This window comes from Mirounga angustirostris, unplaced genomic scaffold (assembly GCF_029215605.1).
Source record: "Mirounga angustirostris isolate CCGP_5_RB_7025 unplaced genomic scaffold, mMirAng1.0.hap1 SCAF_3, whole genome shotgun sequence".
Taxonomy (NCBI): Eukaryota; Metazoa; Chordata; class Mammalia; order Carnivora; family Phocidae; genus Mirounga; species Mirounga angustirostris.
In genome coordinates, this window is record NW_026991711.1 from 22,685,496 (window position 1) to 22,691,274 (window position 5,779).

Sequence of the window (5,779 nt, forward strand, 5' to 3'; positions counted from 1 at the left end):
GGATTATTTTCAGAGATAAGAATGTGGAGACATGTCTTTAGTGCAATATGATCATTGCCTTTAATGAACTATTACCTAGTCCCTATTTATCCTAAAATTCTGGTTATGCATAAATCCCCCTTTGTATGCATGTAATTCATTCTTAAGAGGTAATTGAAAAGGACACAAATGGTTAGTGCATAGAAAATTAACAAGTGTTACTAACTTACTTTGTGTTCATAGATTAATACGTTTCCTTCTCTGTAAACTGGTAACAATACTGATTACCATACTCTGTACTATCTATTAATTAATGACTGTAGAGCTTGTGAAGAATACTAAGTATTTTAATTTAATAGAAGATCTTGCTATTTAAAATTTTTTCATGACAAAGACTCCAAGTTACAAAATTCTTAAAGGAAACAAAAATTAAAAGTTTGTTAGTGAAAAACTATACTACTGAGATTTTATTATTACTAAACTCAATATTAACTATTATAAAGAATTTGTGATTACTTGGCACAGCAAATAATATACTTGTGCTCATGTGATTCTATAAACTTCCCATTATACTAAATTTATTGACTATTTTTTTCCCATCATAGTCAATAACATTTCAGGGACGCTCATTTATTTTTATTAAGCACCTATACTCAAAATGTTAGACAACATAAAAGATGGTGCATATTATTTCACATAATTTCTAATAAGCACTAAGTTACTACTAATGCTGTTTCATAATGCTGTAGACTCTTTGAAGTAATTTATTATGGCACAAAACTTGGTAATTGGTAAATTATTGTGGTAACAAGTTAAATATTTCACTTATACTGGGATTTTAAAATACAAGAAAAAACTTTTAATAACCTAGAATCATCAAAAATGAATTTGACATAATAAATAACTCAGATTTAATTACATAACAGTAAAATAGGTGAAAAAGGCTCTTTTTTTATTTTAATTCAGCAAAATAACACTAATACTCATTCCCTTTTAACACATAACTATAAAGGGCTCAAAAGGAACAGAGCCATCAATGACTATCTCAAAAATGCATAAAACCTTTTATATTTTATCAGAATGATACCTGGAAAATTCTACACAATTTTTTAATTGAGATAATCACATAGCATTCCTCAATGGTGGACCTTAACTTAAGAGATATGTGTTAAGTGCAAGATGATAAATTCAAACGTTGTTAGCAAACAGTGGACAATGACATCTTACAGAGTTTTTCAATAGCCATGTGTCCATTCTCCCATTGTTGATTTTGCTGTACATGCTTCCCTACATGTTGTGACTGAAAAATGCCCAAGGGGCACCTCAGGGCCTATGCGTTTTCTGTTCTTGTTTTCCTGAAGACTGTACCTTCAAATAGATCAATAGATAATAGACAGCGGTAGATATAGATACTTAGATTCACTTGATTTCAATTTCCCTAAATGTATTAATCCTAAATGTAAATACATAAAAATATATTAATGACAAGAAGGTCATCGCAACGAAGGTTTTGGGAACAGTAAAATGGTTCAATGTAAGAAACGGATATGGTTTCATCAACAGGAATGACACCAAGGAAGATGGATTTGTACACCAGACTGCCATAAAGAAGAATAACCCCAGGAAGTACCTTCGCAGTGTAGGAGACGGAGAGACTGTGGAGTTTGATGTCGTTGAAGGAGAAAAGGGTGCGGAGGCAGCAAATGTGACAGGCCCTGGTGGAGTCCCAGTGCGAGGCCGTAGATATGCAGCAGACCGTAACCATGATAGACGCTATCCACGTCGCAGGGGTCCTCCACGCAATTACCAGCAGAATTACCAGAAGAGGGAGAGTGGGGAAAAGAAGGAGGGATCGGGAAGTGCTCCCGCTCCCGAAGGCCAGGCCCAACAGCGCCGGCCCTACGGCAGGCGGCGGTTCCCACCTTACTACATGCGGAGACCCTATGGGCGTCGACCACAGGATCCCAACCCTCCTGTGCAGGGAGAAGTGATGCAAGGTGCTGACAACCAGGGTGCAGGAGAACGAGGTAGACCCGTGAGACAGAATATGTATCGGGGTTAAGGACCACGATTCCGCAGGGGTCCTCCTCGCCAAAGACAGCCTGGAGAGGACGGCAATGAGGAAGATAAGGAAAATCAAGGAGATGAGACCCAAGGTCAGCAGCCACCTCGACGTCGGTACCGCCGCAACTTCAATTACCGACGCAGGCGCCCAGAAAACCCTAAACCACAAGATGGCAGAGACAAAAGCGGCCGATCCACCCGCTGAAAATTCGTCCGCTCGCGAGGCTGAGCAGGGCGGGGCTGAGTAAATGCCGGCTTAGCATCTCTACCATCGTCCGGTTTAGTCCCCCAACACGAAGCAATGAAGATGAAATTCCAGCAATAAGAAATGGACAAAAGATTGGAGCTGAAGACCTTAAGTGCTTGCTTTTTGCCCACTGACCAGATAAACAGAACTATCTGCATTATCTATGCAGCATGGGGTTTTTATTATTTTTACCTAAAGACGTCTCTTTTTGGTAATGACAAACGTGTTTAAAAAAAAAAAAAAAACCTGGTTTTTCTCAATACACCTTTAAAGGTTTTTAAATTGTTTCATATCTGGTCAAGTTGAGATTTTTAAGAACCTCATTTTTAATTTGTAATAAAAAGTTTACAACTTGATTTTTTCAAAAAAATCAACAAACGGCAAGCACCCGTAAATAAAGGTCTTAAATAATAAAAAATATATATATATTAATGAATTAATCTACTTATTTCTTTATAGTGAATAATCTGCACACTACTGGACAAAGAATACTTAAGAATGAATGAAAACTTATTTTTACAAATTTTGAGGCATGTAATAATTTGAGTTAACTATCAACTGCCCTGAACATTCTTCAGTTAATTAGAGACAAATAAGAACTTAGGCAGCAATTGTTTATCAATGGTTCTGTGATAACCTAAAATACTAGTATATGGGGACAGGTAAACATGAATTGAAATTCAAGCATTCACAGCTATTGGACATGTGAAATTGCAAAAGGGATTATTTATTAGTGATTTCCAGTCCATACAGTATAAATTGGAGAGCATATATACAAAACATTCTGAGAATGGAATGGATGGTGCTTCTTCTAGAATCTGACATATGTTAAAAGCACAATACTTAGGATCCTACTCCATGTTATTATATTTTCAATTTTTAAACCCTCCTCCACCTTTAAATATTCTCATTAACAGTATTTTATATTCACAAAAATATTTCAGCACATTCAACTGAAATGGAACTTACTTAGGTCTGTTTACTTGAAGATACTAATTTTTCCTTAGATAGCAAATATAATGTAAAATGAGATTTTGACTACTTTTGGAAGCTTAAAAGTTGGAGATAATTGTCACAAGTTCATTTCAACATTCTTTTCCTCTAGTGTATCCCTTTCAATAATCAGTATTTATTATATAAATACATTACAATTAACTTAGGAAGATTTCACCTACTAGTTCTAACTCCACTAACAGAAACTTCATAATATTGTTTAGAGAAAAAATAGGCTAGCATCTCCCTCCCTTTTCCCTATTTTCCTTATATAGTTCCTTCCTCCCTTCTTTCCTTCCATAAACATTGACTAATTTTTTTAAAATATATTTTAAAGATTTATTTATTGAGAGAGAGAGAGAGAGAGAGAGCACAGGCAGGGGGAGGGGTAGAGGCAGAGGCAGAGGGAGAGAGAGAATCTGACTCCATGCTGAGTGCGGAACAAGTCATGGACTCAATCTCACGACCCCGAGATCATGACCTGAACTGAAACCAAGAGTTGGACATTAACCGACTGAGCCACCCAGGTATCCCAACATTGACTAATTTTCTATCATTTGACAAGCCATCTTCTATGAAGTGAGGACACAGTGGTGAACAAAACACATTCCTGTTCACAGTGTATTCCCATTCCAGTTGTGGAAGCAGGCAATATGCTAAACTAAAACAAACATTCTCCAGATAACAAGTACTATAAAAAATAAAATAATTTAATTAAATAGAGCATGACTGACAAAAGTTAGTGTGGTAAGAAAGACTTTTCATAATGTGGTGATTTATGAAAGCACTCCTGAATTATGTGAATGGGCATCATGCATAGATGTGGGGAAAATAATTTGAGATGAACAGTATGAATGCAGTTAAAAACTGCTTGTCTTTTTGAAATGACTATTTTATTTTCTGGCATCCATTTGTTAGCCCTTCATTATTTCAAAGGTCTGAAGTCCTAGTAATTATTAAAAGACCTAACAGCTCAAATTAGCTATTTTTCCCCTCTTCACTCTGTATCAGGCTTTGAAAACAGATTTTTTTTTTTCCTAAAGCTAAAAAACAAAAGGACCAAAAATTAGAACTAATTACTGTGATGGTGGCTATACGCTTCTATGTCCTAATCTAAGTATCTCTAAATTTTCCTGTTATAAAAATGTATGTTACATAAAGGAAAGAACTATTATGAGTTTATCCATGGTATTTTCAAATAAATAAGCATATTTAAAATAATTTATTATATGTAGATATAGATTGACATGATGATATATTAATTCACCCTGAAGACTGTTTTTGAAAATCATATGTTTTTAATGAATCACTTAAAGTAATTCTGTGCATTCTAAAAACTGAATGTTAAAAGTAATATTAGTTGGCATTGTCTTTTTTAATACATAATACTACATTTTCTATTAGGATTGTGATGGAAAATACAAATTCTTTCTATACTGAAGCTCATTTTTAGTGCTGTAATATAGAGAATGCTCTATAATCTCCAGTTCACAGTACAGTTTTTTGCTTTTTATTCATAAGAAATAACCAAAATTTCTCAGAAAAAATCTCTAGAGAAAAAAGAAATGAATTTTAATCAAAATGGCATTACATTCAAATAAATGTCCAGTGTGATTCTATAGTTCATGCAGGTCATCATATAACTTATGTTCCATTTCTCTTGTTTCTCTTCCATTTTTACTAGAAGATGACTTGTGTATTGTATATGCATTATTAGTTTTGATGTTATTTTCCCTCTAATAGATTTTCTTCATAATTATCTCTTAGACTTATTTCCATTGCTGCCAGATTTCCCTCTCAAAACATGCATCTCTGATGCTTGGCCAATTTTACTGATGCCCAAAAATCCAAAGAAGATGATGAAAGACGTCTTTCAGGGCTAATCTAGGCATTTGAAAAGTGCCCAGGTTCTATATATATTTTTTTGCTATTCTGTACTTTCTATAAGACTAACATACTAGCAAGTTCAGAAATATTCAAATTAAAATGTTGGTTTAATTTTAGAAGTTATTTGAAACACTGAAGAGGATTTTTTAAAATTCTGATTACCTAGAATTTATTTTATTCCAACTAAGGGATAGTTTAAATTCTTCATACTTAAAAAGGAAGTGTCAGATGTCCCAACATATGCCTAGGGCTACGTTAGCTTGAAACAGACCAATCAGCCTACTGAAAACAATGAGGAATCAAATAGAACAAATATTAAGAATCTGCTTAAAGGCACTGAAGTGTTATGAAAGCAACCAAAACTTGAAGTGTCAATATCTTGGTTTAAGGCCTGATCCTGACAATCTGTGCTATGTTTATCCTTAAGCTATTTGCTGATTGAATATCTCCAGAAAAAAGCAGAAATGCTGAGGAAACATGTTCACAGTCTTACAAAAGTTAGAATGTAGTAAAATGGACCTCCAGTCCTTGTAAGGTAGAAGTAAACTTGTAAGTACTCAAGGTTTTTGCTCCGAATCCCTGAGAACTAAGACACGTGAGGTACAAGGT

At 34.6% G+C, this 5,779-nt stretch overlaps 1 pseudogene; it reads left to right on the forward strand.

The window, feature by feature from the left end:
- Positions 1 to 1,456: 1,456 nt before the first annotated feature.
- Positions 1,457 to 2,263, forward strand: LOC123839258 (Y-box-binding protein 1-like; annotated as a pseudogene).
- The last annotated feature ends 3,516 nt before the right edge of the window (positions 2,264 to 5,779 follow it).